This window comes from Gavia stellata, chromosome 5 (assembly GCF_030936135.1).
Source record: "Gavia stellata isolate bGavSte3 chromosome 5, bGavSte3.hap2, whole genome shotgun sequence".
NCBI lineage: Eukaryota > Metazoa > Chordata > Aves > Gaviiformes > Gaviidae > Gavia > Gavia stellata.
This window is the reverse complement of record NC_082598.1, coordinates 20,527,411-20,541,079: the sequence shown is the minus strand read 5'-3', so window position 1 is coordinate 20,541,079 and position 13,669 is coordinate 20,527,411.

Genomic DNA, 13,669 nt, shown 5'->3' with positions numbered 1-13,669 from the left:
ACCTGCACTGTGTGGCAAAACCAGCTGGAACAGCAGGTAGGTCCCACATTTCCAGCAGAAGGCAGGGAGAACTCTGGCTTTACTTTGGCAAGGTCCCCCAAAGTCAGGGACAGCTAGAGAGAGGGCCCATATCTGAGACACAGTCATTTCAGCATATGAGAGAAGTGCTGCACCTACCGGCTCTGTATTCCACACATGGGGATTCATCTTCCCATGGGCATAACATGAAGTACTCCTGGTTATTTTAGCCAGGTGGGTTTCAGAAGACAGCGAAAAGCCTGCGAAGCTCACCATTTGCAGGTGTGGAAACAGTTTCTATAACTGACAATGAGCTTTGGCCATTTCTTATTAATGTCTATAGATAATCTCCTCCAGGCATCAAATGAACTAGATAAGAACAGAGACTGTGTAGACAAAGAGCACTATTTGCGCTAACATTCACACTGTGCTCACTCTTAGGCTTCAGAGAAGCTTACCTATTAATTTGAACAGGGTAGGAGAGGCCCTCTTTGCTGACCTACACTGTATAAAATAAAATATAGTTGCTAAAGTGGGATGGCTGACTTTGCTATAAAGGTCCAAGTTTCTCTTCTCCCTTGTTTGATAAATGAGTGTCATCAGAATTACTGTGCTCTCCTGAAGCAATTAGTCATTATTGGATGACCAAAAGTATTTATCAAAACTTCAGGTGCAGTGCAATTGATCTTCATTTGGGTTGGAAGGGCTTCCTTGCTGGATTTTGGAGAAGGAATCCATCAGTGGCACAGCCATCAAACAGAAGGCAGCAGGTATATCCTTGTCAGAGAGATATATGACTATGTAGAAATTCAAAAAGGAGCCAAGAACTGCAGTAGCAGAGGTGGCTACCATCACCTGGCAAAGCTGTTGGAGTTTTGAGTAGGAAATGGAAAGAACAGCTAACCAACCCACCTACATCAAGAACACCATAGCCTACCTTAAAATGTGCAGAGAGGATTTTAATTAAAGGATTTATACAGCTGTGGAATCCTGAAATTCTCTGAGTAATGTGCGATGGACATCAATGGGAACAACATTTCAATATTTCAGAGTCACAGAATCACTAAGGTTGAAAAGACCTGTAAGATCATCAAGTCCAACCACCAAACCAACACCACCATGCCCATTAAACCATGTCCCGCAATGCCACACCCACACATTCCTTGAACACCTCCTGTGATGGTGACTCCACCACCTCCCTGGGCAGCCTGTTCCAATGCTTCACCACTCTCTCAGGAAAGAAATTTTTCCTAATATTCAGCCTAAACCTCCCCTGGCGCAACTTGAGGCCATTTCCTCTAGTCCTGTCACTCGTCACTTGGGAGAAGAGACCAACACCCACCTCTCTGCAACTCCATTCCAGGTAATTGTAGAGAGCGATGAGGTCTCCCATCAGCCTCCTCTTCTCCAGGCTGAACAACCCCAGTTCCCTCAGCCGCTCCTCATAAGACTTGTGCTCCAGACCCCTCAACAGCTTCGTTGCCCTTCTCTGGACACGCTCCAGCACCTCAATGTCCTTCTTGTAGTGAGGGGCCCAAAACTGAACACAGTATTCGAGGTGCGGCCTCACCAGCGCCGAGTACAGGGGCACGATCACCTCCCTGCTCCTGCTGGCCACACCATTTCTGATACAGGCCAGGATGCCGTTGGCCTTCTTGGCCACCTGGGCACACTGCTGGCTCATCTTCAGCCGGCTGTCAACCAGCACCCCCAGGTCCTTTTCCACCAGGCAGCTTTCCAGCCACTCGTCCCCAAGCCTGTAGCGTTGCATGGGGTTGTTGTGACCCAAGTGTAGAACCCGGCACTTGGCCTTATTGAACCTCATCCAATTGGCCTGGGCCCATCGATCCAGCCTGTCCAGATCCCTCTGCAGAGCCTTCCTACCCTCGAGCAGATCAACACTCCTGCCCAACTTGGTGTCATCTGCAAACTTGCTGAGGGAGCACTCAATCCCCTCATCCCAACCATTGATAAAGATATTAAGTAAGACCAGCCCCAAAACGGAGCCCTGGGGAACACCGCTTGTGACTGGCCGCCAACTGGATTTAACTCCATTCACCACGACTCTCTGGGCTCAGCCATCCAGCCAGTTTTTTACCCAGCGAAGAGTACACCAGTCTAAGCCACAAGCCACCAGTTTCTCCATTGAAAACCTCCAGAGGAGCTATTCCAACATGATGTGTTTTATCCACCTTACTCAGAAATCTTCACTTCAAGATACACAACCTGGATCACAGTAATCTACAACGTCACTGTAGCTATTACAACACTGTGTTCTTGAGCAATAAGTATGTTTGAGAAGACATCTCGATGGCAGGTCTTGATCTTGTAAAATGCTTTTCATGCTAGTGAAAGGTTATCAGGTTTCAGAATACTTATCTTCAAGGTTTTCTGGTGATCTAAATGGTTTGCAACTATGGGCATAGTGCAGAAACTCTCTTTGTATGCTAACCACTGTTTCCATAGGTGAAAGAGGTTAATGTTTACTCAGGAAAAGCAGCCTTGCTCCTTGATACACCAGTTTCCTCTTGCTATTCAATAATTCAAACACAAATAAATTAAATCCCCAGCTAAACTGGAAATACAGAACTATCAGTGGGAATTGCATTTGCAGTCATCTTCCTTCCTGGGGCAAGTATTGCAGCAACAAAGCATTATACACCAACTCATTTTGACCATTCAGTGAGCCGGCAAATTTTTCTTCTAATCAGTCTCTTTTCTTTCCTTTTTTTTCCCTACTCACTATTTATTTAAGCTAAAAGGGGCCAATTTTTGACTGTTTTTATAAAAAATCTAATCTAATGAATACAGTTGGGTTACTTTGTATAAACAGTGGTATAAATAACAGCAGAACTTGGCACAGTGTTTCCAAATTAATAAACCTAAATGTTTTTCAACTAACGAAATGGCTTGAATACGATCAAACAGATTTTGCTTTTAATCTGTGAAAGAAAAATGTGTTTGCTTGACCTGTAAAGCAAGTTATGCCAAATTTGATCATGAAACAATATTTATGACTAATTTTTAATGCACTGAAAACAACTGAAGTGGGAAATGCTGATACATTGGTGTAACTATGACTGTGGAAATGGAACTAATGTAATAACTAAAACGAATTGGTGTAATGAAAGAATAAACACACAGAGGTTGGTAATGCCTTAAAATGGTGTGATTTTGAGCCTAGTGTGTATGGGGGGGAATGAAGAAACAAAAATCAGCAGCTACAGCATGTGGCAGGAGTCTTTGCTGACATTTGCAGAGCATTGTGTTGTGCCAGCACTGTTTTAAGCGTCTGAGAGCAAGAACATTGTAAAGTAATGAACTCTGGAGCACGGTGAGAAAGAATTACATGTGTGTGGACATAAATGTGGTCAAGTTCAGCATATTTCTATTGAAATTGGCATAATAGCTGATGTAAAAAATGGACTCAGAACCTTTTCTCGGTGACATGCTATCCCTTCCCATTTGCTATACTTGAAAAAGAAAAAAATTCAGTTGAGGACATACATTTTTGACAGACAGCACATGTGATGGAGTGCTGACTCTGCGTATCACTGAAAATGGAAGTAATTGTACTGCAAAGTAAAACTTGATAAATGCAGAGAGAAATTACTTTCACTGAGAGCAGTGTTTCGTTCTGTTTTTAAAGTATCCTTTTAATGTTCTTAATAGATCTTCTTAAAAACAAATTATTTAAGGAGGCTTATCTTTAAAATACTACTAGAATTATGACTAGAAAACATATGAATCATTGCTGTTCTGTAGCACAATTAATTTTCATTGCTGTGTTTGTGACCTACTTACACAGACCGCAAACACTAATCTCACTGGATAATTAAAAGAATGTAAATATCATTTGTCCAGTCCCCGATGATTTGTTTTAGAAATCCAATGAGCTCTCTACAGTAAACTTGCAGATAAGAAGTCCTCAGTTACATATAGACTTCAATTATCACATACCACTAATGATTCTTAATACTTGGTTTCATATTTTACACTTAGAATAATACAAACTATATTTAACATGCAATTAAATATTTTCACCCATAATAAAAATTTTTCTCTAACTGCAGCATTCTGATGCAACAAGAGGTGGATACATTGTACAAAACAGACAAATATATTTGTCTTGTATTTAGTCTTGGATAAAATATTTGTAATATTTTTGTTGATGTAAATGAGGTTTTCTTTAAAATTTACTACCGGCCTTGTAAATACAGGTGTATATTTCAGGATTGGACCAAAGAAATCAGTTTCACAGTCAAGGAAATATTTGGGTAAAAGCTATCCTGATTCAGTGATAAAATAAACTTAGCAATTAGAAATCATACATATTAGTTGCATGTATAATAAATTACATCAGGAGTCATAAAAAATGGGAAGTGGTGATACAAATAGACTGAATGTTACAAGCACAGCAAATTGATAAGAGAAGCAAAAGAGAAGGAAAAAATCCATGACAGTGAATAATAATCTTATAAAGTATAGTAAGAATGACAGAAATCCCAGCAATGCTATGAGCTTGTAACTAGATAAAGATAGTAAATTTGTTAATAGTAATGAGGAAGTAGAAAGCATTATTTAATTTTGGGGGGCTTCTGTTGGAAATAAACTGGATGACATACTTGTATAGCATGAAATGCTTTCAAATCTTAGTAAACTGTGAATAGTGTAACCACACTTACTTGGTATGTCTCTGTTAAATGGATAGATAAATATGTCTTCTGTCCTTAAAAATAGCTTTGAAAAGCATTCCAAAGACAGATCGTGAGTCCTGCTGCATGTTGGTTATTAAATTATTTAAATACAAAGTAATTAAATCTTTGTTAAATACATTACAAATAGTTCCAAAGATCAAAGCTCCATGCCAGTAGTGCTCAAATTGTGGGAAAAGCAGTTAGTTCCAGGAAACACAAAGTTGGGGTGAAGCATGCAATGGCCTTCAGTATGAGACCTCAACAGGGGGTGTTAAGATAGTTGTTTACGTGGTACCTTACTGTGCTGTAACCAGAAGAGCATATGGTGTGTTTCATCCTTAAGCGTTCATTTTCTTCATCTACTTACAGAGTCCAGGTACCAAGCAATCACCATGTAACTTATGCACTTGTGCTGGTTTTGGTTGGGATAGAGTTAATTTTCTTCATAGTAGCTAGCGAGGGGCTGTGTTTTGGAGTTGTGCTGGAAACAGTGTTGAAACACAGGGATGTTTTAGTTACTGCTGAGCAGTGCTTGCACAGTCTCAAGGCCTTTTCTGCTCCTCACACCACCCCACCAGCGAGTAGGCTGGGGGTGCACAAGAAGTTGGGAGGGGACACAGCCGGGACAGCTGACCCCAACTGCCCACAGGGATATTCCATACCATATGATGTCATGCTCAGCATATAAAGCTGGGGGAGGAAGAAGGAAAGGCGGGGACATTCGGAGTAATGGCGTTTGTCTTCCCAAGTAACCGTTACGCGTGATGAAGCCCTGCTTTCCTGGGGATGGCTGAACACCTGCCCGCCAACGGGAAGTGGTGAATGAATTCCTTGCTTTGCTTTGCTTGCCTGCGTGGCCTTTGCCTTCCCTATTAAACTGTCTCTGTCTCAACCCATGAGTTTTCTCACTTTTATTGTTCCGATCCTCTCCACCATCCCACTGTGGGGGGAGAGAGCGAGCAGTTGTGTGGTGCTTAGTTGCTGGCTGGGGTTAAACCACAACAGTACCTTACCACTTTTTAGTTTTCTTTAAATATCTGGAATGCAGATGTGCTTTCAGTGTGAAATAAGACACTATTTACCTCCAAGTATTTAACACATGAGTTTCAAGACCTACCTTATCATTTAGTACAACTGAAAAACATGCAAACCTTCAGTAGAGAAACTGCTGAGAGCTGCCACTTGCGTCTCCTTCTTTATTGCCTATCATTTGCTCCCTCAATTCATACCAGTTTTCTGGTCCTCCCTACTCTCTTTACTCATGGACTAACTATGAGTGTTTGGAAACAAAGCTAGCCAGCCAGGTCGGGGGTCATATGCTGAGGTAGGTGTGACATTTTGGACACTGAGCTTTCCACCTATAAGGTCACCAGCTAAAACCAGCTCAACTGAACAATAATTAAAATTTCATCTCTAAGAGCTTCTGTGCAAAGAGACCAATATAGGAATCATTACGCTGAACACACTGGAAGCACATTAAGAATTGGAAAAGGAGTTTCTTCAGCTCCAGCTGGTGTTTTTACACTAGGAATTATTGTGGAAGAGCTGTTCCTTATTTAAGCTTGTACCTTACCTTTTCCTGGAGTAATGTTTGTGTGTACACAAGCCATTAGACCCATCCACAGAACTCTGTATTTGAAAAATTTCTGTCCCTAAATCATGTTATTATTATACTTCAGTATAATTTGCAGGTTCATCAAAGAGGCTGCAAATTCAATGAGAGTTGGAGACCAAATCAGTTATTTCCAGATATAGCCTTCTCAGACTGGGGTGCAGTCATATAGGCATAGTTGTATCTGTGGAAAGCTTTTCTTGTAGATAAACACAGGATTTAATTAAAAAAAAAAGCTATTATCTAGTACTTCTAATTGATACTAATTTATTTTTTAAACTGATGTTTGTAATTACTCTTATATATGCAAAACAGTCTATTTGCATAACATACACACAGAGCAACACAAAACACAGCAGTCTGAGGTTCTACATCTTCTTTCCCTGGCCCACTTTGTCATCTTTAATTTTTCTTTTGTCTCTTTTTGGCCTTCTCCATTCTCTTTTTTTCTTGATAGAAAAATTCTTCTCCCTTATTATTCTTTCATGACTCTTTCTTTTTTATTTCCTTGGTTTTCTTATTCCTTTTTTTGATCTATACCTACCTACTTGTTTCTTCATTTTTCCAAACTCCATCCTCTTCCATGAGGTAAAGATATCCAGCAGTTGTCTTAGAATTCTGGCTGGCCTATCTACTAGTTGGCATTTGCTTTCATAGAGGGACTGGGTGAAATTCCTGCTGTATCTGATCCCACAGAAGAGTGTTTCTCCTGTGATGGTTGTACACCAGTTGCCAGATGCTCAGTAGTATGATAAGGAACCACATTTTAGAAGTAAATGTAGTAAGTGTCGCCATAGCAGGCTCTTCAGGCCCTAGGTTTTTCTTTAGTAAGACTGATGGAAATAGTACATTAACCTAGAAACTATTAATAAGAATTGCAGATTAAAATATGTTAAGTGACTAGGTTTCATCCTGTATCCACAGTGCATCACCCTCAGGGTTCCTCGTCTCCAGGACATGTGTTCCCAGCCACCCCACTCCTATAAATCTCCCTGTCATCCTTGGCTTTCTGTCCATCACTAGAGGTGATGTTTAGGCTCATTTGCACTGCCCTGTCATGTTCAGACCATCAGGAGTTACTGCTCCACGTCCTCCGTCTGCCTCTTGGTCCTTCACCCCAAGTGTCAAGCTGGCCACACCTTGTGACACTGCAGAACTCAGTCTCTTCCCAGTCCCTTTTTCCCTCCTCCTTTCCCTTCTTTGAAGGCAGTTGTGCTCCTACTGGCTAAATGCACAGGTCCATATCAGTACAGTGCTGACATGAGACTGTAAAATGTTATAAAAAAGCCATGAACTCTTTATTTTACTTGATCAGTGGTGAAAGTCACAGCATAGTTATGTGAATTACCAGTTTCTTGCATGACTGTCTTGATATAACTTTTACAGGGGGGTTTACTAAGCACTGGAATTTCATCTCTCTCTACAGGAAAAGCTTACACTGGCTTTCTAACAAGAACAAACAGGCAGACCCTGCAAAGATATTGACATTCTTCCACACCCTAAGCTGAAGTGAATGCTATTTGGTCACCACTTGCTGTTGTCATAGCTCTAGCAAGAGTAAAGATGCAGACACTGAGCTGAGACAATAACACCCAACATGTGGAAATTACCATCAGAGACTGTTTTGAGAGCAAAAACTTACTGCAAGCAACACAGAGAAATCTGAAAAGAGGTTGCACGCAGTGAGATTATTCTTCAGCTGTGGCATGTGACATGCCTAAAGTGAATAAAAAAAAAATACTATTTTTGTACAATTTTCTCCTGCATTTAAAGAATTATTTTAGCAATTGAAAAATACTTCTTTACCACCTAGATGACTCAAAACTTGGTAAACAGGTTTTCTTTGAACTTCCTAATTAAATTAGTTTTGGGTAGAATGCAAGCACAATAAACTCCTGCTCTAAAGGTCACATTTTGGAAACATTATAAGCCACTTAACAACAGAAGCTTAGAGCGAGAATGCTTTCTCAGCCTTTATGACTGCCTTGCGATGCTGTAATAGCACTGGGACAGCAGTATTACTGTAATTAAATATCCTTTGCAACAGCCTGGAAAAGCGGAAACGCTCTGGTCATCTAAGATGTGTAGTAGAGCAACACCCTTGGGACTGCGATGTGCATAAGGATTAACTCTTTCTCAGGCATTGTAATGTGGCAGTATCAGCTCCCACATACATAGCTCAGTCAATAAGCCTGTACTGAGATAACGGTTGAATTTATGTATTTTATTGGTCAAAACTTTTATACTTACGGAAGAGGGAATTCTTAAAGCTGTTCGTTATGGGATTCAGGAGATGTAGCTTTAGCCATTTGAGACTGTTCCCCTCCTCACCCTTCTGTGGTTACCCTTTCAAGGGCAGAGAGAGTAGGACGGGATGTGTGTCTGTTACATAGTCAAAACAGCAGATAGATTTCCAGTTACAATACACGTGGAGTGGAGGGGTGGCAGAGGCACACAGAGGCCTGCCACTGGGCATGAGCAGCCTCCTACACAGAATGGAGAAGATGGCAGACCAGGAACATCCAAAACTGTCCCACCTGCATCCTCCAGAGCCTGTCTGTTAGGGTCTCACCACTACACCTATTTCACTTTAGAGAAAACAGCTACTCAGCTACTGCTCCCTGTCTTATTAGCTACAGGTTCTTAAGCACAAATCTGAAAGCAATAGGTACGTATCCATATGCAATACGAGCTTCTGTGCTCTCCAAGAATTCTTTGGTGACAAAAGGTAAGGACAAACTTTGGGAACTGCTCACTCCAGTAAGTGATGATTTATTCTATGGGAATAAACTTGTATACAGTCACACAATCATTATAATGAAAAATATAGGAATTTTATAGGAATAACATGGTTTCTACAGTGTAAAAAAAAAAAAATAGCTAAGGGATAAATTATGGGAGTAAACAAGACACTTTTCTGTCCTTCAGGTTCACCTGGACATCATGGCTGATTCAAGACTTGTGTACCACCTATGATGTACCTGACTGCATCCATGGCAGTTTTTGTATACCTTTGATAAACAGCCACAATTTGGGCTGATAGCAAGTTTGGATCTTAATGAAAACTGGAAAAAAATGCGTAGCTTACACACCAAACTATGAAAGTAAAAAGTATGAGAATACTATGCTCTCTGTAGAGAGAACATAGGAACACATTTAGAAAAGTGGCTTTCATGTTTCCTTGAGATATGCAAGTTCATTCTACATATCTCTATCCCACAGCAGCTTGAATCTTCTGGGAATATTTGCTTCTGTGGTATCTCCCTTCTTGACCAACACTGGAGGTTTTCACTGTTGCGAGCAGAAGTTTCTAAAACCTGAGCTTATAAGTGAGGCTAAGAGGTTTAGCTGAGAGCTACAAAGAGGAGGCTGAGGGGAGACCTTATCGCTCTCTACAATTACCTGAAAGGAGGTTGCAGAGAGGTGGGTGTTGGTCTCTTCTCCCAAGTGACGAGTGACAGGACTAGAGGAAATGGCCTCAAGTTGCGCCAGGGGAGGTTCAGGCTGGATATTAGGAAAAAGTTCTTTACTGAGAGAGTAGTGAAACATTGGAACAGGCTGCCCAGGGAGGTGGTAGAGTCACCCTCTCTGGAGGTATTCAAGGAGCGTGTGGATGTGGCATTGTGGGATGTGGCTTGATGGGCATGGTGCTGTGTGGTGTGGGTGGGTTGTTTTGGTGTGGGTGGTGGTGTGTTTTGTGGTTTGTGGGTGGTTTTGGTGTCTCTTTTTTTTTTTTTTTTTTTTATGGTTGGACTTGATGATCTTACAGGTCTTTTCCAACCTTAGTGATTCTGTGATTCTGTGATTCTGTGAACAGTCATCCTCTCTGGTTTGGGCATGGATGACATTGTACAATTCATACTGTAGAGTGAGTAATACTTGTACTGACTTGCTGCATTGCATTTCATGGCTTGTATTATATTCTGGTTCCAAATATAAAGTACAAAGAGTGGGATTATACTAATGTAGTAAGTTTGTTTCTACATGTTTTAAAAATCGGCATTTGTTGGATTGTTTACGGCTTACTTGTGCATTTAATTTATTGAACAGTCACATGTGATTTAAGTTGCAAACTCCAATACAGTATTTCTACATACTATAGAAATGTAGAAAATTTCCTCATGCCCTTCCCCCGCTACATATTCGTACGTCTTATGTCTGCCAGATGGTGTGGAGCAAATTATTCTAGCACTCAGACCATGTGAATTTTAAGCAGATGAATATAACAGTCTGCACAGCACTTTGCCTTCTTTTATCATTGACTGTGGTGCTGGCCTGTTTGATCACACCCCAGAACAAACAAAACTCATTAATCAGTGTTTTCCTTTTTTTTCCCTTTGGCTGCTTCTTTCTTTCCATTCACTTTTGGATAATTTCTTTGGGAAGCCTTGTTTTTAGAAGGAGATAAATTTTCCAGTCTGTTTGTTGTTTTATTTAAAAGTGAATTTAGCTTTAAGAAAAAGTGCCACCTTGATAAAACTGACAAATAGTGCAGTTCACATATAAATGAAACTTGGCCTGGACATCTACGATGTAAGTTATCCGCTAGTAATCTGCAGCAATTTACCTCTCTATAGTTGAAAGGGTAATGTGATTTAAAATCCATGTACCTTACATTACTAGGACTCTTACTGAAACTGTCATTGAAGATTCTGAATTATGCAATTCGAATATAGTTACTTCACTGCAAATGTCAGCAGCATCAGCCAAGCAATAATTCGATGATATCGCTTAATTCACTCTGCCATGACTGAACTGGTCTTGAAGCACTCCTGACTTTTTGTTTTACTTTCAGTTCATGGAGTCATAAAAATATTGGTCAGAAGGGACCTTTGGAGATCATCTGGTCTAACCTCCTGTGTGACTTGGGACTCTTGCCAGCACTGGCTCAGGTCAGCTATGGCTTTATCCGTGAGAGTCCTGAAAAGCCCTAAGGATGGAGATTTCACTGTCTCTCTGGGGAAACAACGATATGAACCTGCTCCAGTGCTGCACTGTCTTCCTAGTGAGTCCAAACCTCCCTAACTGAAATTCGTGCCCATTGCCCCTTCTTACGTTTTCTGTTACAACGGAGAAAAGTTTTCTCCGGCACCTTTGTGACTCCCCTTCAAGCATTGTAGGCTGGTAATAGATTGGTTAGCTCTCCTTTGCCAGACTGAACAACCCCAGCTCCCTCATTGCTCACTGATGGCCAATGACCAACCACTCCTCCTTTATGCCCCAACTGTCCTGGTGGCTCAGATGGACCCTCTCCAGTTTCTCCACAACCCCTTCAAAGTTGGACACAGACTCCAAGTATGCTCTGTTCAGTGCACCTCACCGACAGTGTTTGAATGAATCACCCTCTTCACAGCTGACTTAAGAAAACAGGTACTATTTAATACTGTTGGCTACCGAGTTCTTGCAGTAGTTTTCTTGTATTAGGACTTAGAACCATGAAGACCTATGGTTCTTAGAGAACTGTTGTGGAATACACAACTTTTGGTAGTCTTGGCTTTGCTTCTTCACTGTACCGGGGCTGCTTACAGGTTTCAGGAAGATCATTCCTGTAGGAAGTTTATCTGGTAGCACAAATACATTGGTTCTACTCCTCCTCCATACCAATAAGAGAAGTTAACAAAGTCAATTTGCAGGCCAAGGCACTATCACTTGAGCACATTTCAAATACATATTGAGCAAAAATACAGTCTTTTGCTCTGTTGTTTTCCCTAACAAGCTCTTTGATAGGGTGGGAAAGAGCTGGAGGTTTGGGGAATTTCCGGGGGAAGGCAGGTTGTAATGCTAGTTTCAAGAGCTAAATTTAATGACGAGGCAATTTTTTGCCATATAATAGTATGTACATATTTCTGTCAGTGAAGACCTACCCAGAAATGTAGAATCCACACTGGGAGGGAGTCTTAATGTTGAAGGTACAGGAATACTGTAATAAGTGATAAAGAAACCCTTACTTATCTCCTCTTCAAAATTAGAAGCCCTTGTTAATATTCTAGCACAGACCTGGTTTATGGAGCTGCTGGCAACAGCAGCAGATCTATTTGAATTGAAATGAAAGCTGATGGAAGAAATAAAAAATACAGTGCAGCAGCACAGTGCTGATAACCGTGTATGGTACACACCACATTGAGAAATGGGCAGGAAGGAAAAGGCACTAAGAGTAGCATCAGTCCTGACTGGGATGTGTTGCATCACAGGTGTCTTGAAAGAAAATACGATGAAACTCAGAAAGCTGTATTCACTGAACAGCAAGGTCAGAATTTAGGCTAATGCTTAGTTCTGATCTTGACTCAGTGTAGGGTAATTAGATTTATGTGATATTTAATACTAGGAATTTTTCTCTTCCTATTTCTTCTTTCCTTCTTATTCTCACCTGCCTCAATGACAAAGTCACAGTTGCATTCTACATAGCATCTGGGCTCATCTCCTGGGAGATCTGTGACATTGTACCTAGAACATATGGCCACTTTGCGCTTTCCCTGAACAAAGTTTCACCTGCAGCCTTCTCTCTTAATTTGCTCTATATTCTTCTTTTTCCTCCAATGAAATATTAGCTCTGCTTCTCTCCCCTTTGTGGTTTAGAGTTGATTTCTCAACATTGGTAACTTGCAAATTATTTTTAATTGAAAATACATGTTGGTGCGTGGGAGTATATATACAGCCTATGCAAGCCTGTGCATGCGTGCAGCACAGAGGAAGACTGCCGAGGACAGGCAGGGCTGTGTAGCCACAAGCTGCATGTATTTTAGAACATTAGGATAAAGGGGGAACAATGGGTAAGAAAGAGGTCTGAGGTTTGCAATTTCATACTAATGTGCTGGTGAATAGACACAAGCTTGCACATTACATGTTTGATGGGGGCTTTAAGCCAAAAGAAGGCTTTCCTTAAGTGATTTGTCTTTCAGTCTTACTTCCTGTGACTCTTCAGTCTTCACTTCAAAACTTTATCCCTTTAGAAAGTCTGAGAAGAGGCTCTGTTCAGAAGGCTGAATTTTTCTTCATCTTTCTTCTGTTTCTGCTTCTCTTTCTCTTCTAACTGTCAGCTCTTATGCTCTTCCGTCCCTTTACCACTATTGTTTTTGGCCTTGGTGTTCTCATCTTTTATACACCCTGCTCTCTTTCCTTCCCCCTGGGGGAAGACAATGTTGGAACTGAGATAAACCCAAAGAAGTTGTATTCCTCCAGGGAGCATCCAGATGATTGGCATGAGCAGAACTGGATGATTCTGTGAATGCAAGAGTGCATAGAACAAACTATATCTCAAAAACTTCATGCTGAAGTAAAATAGCATTTTTCATACTGACCCTATGAAACAGCACAATTTTCACATCGAGTCAGCAGTTGTTTT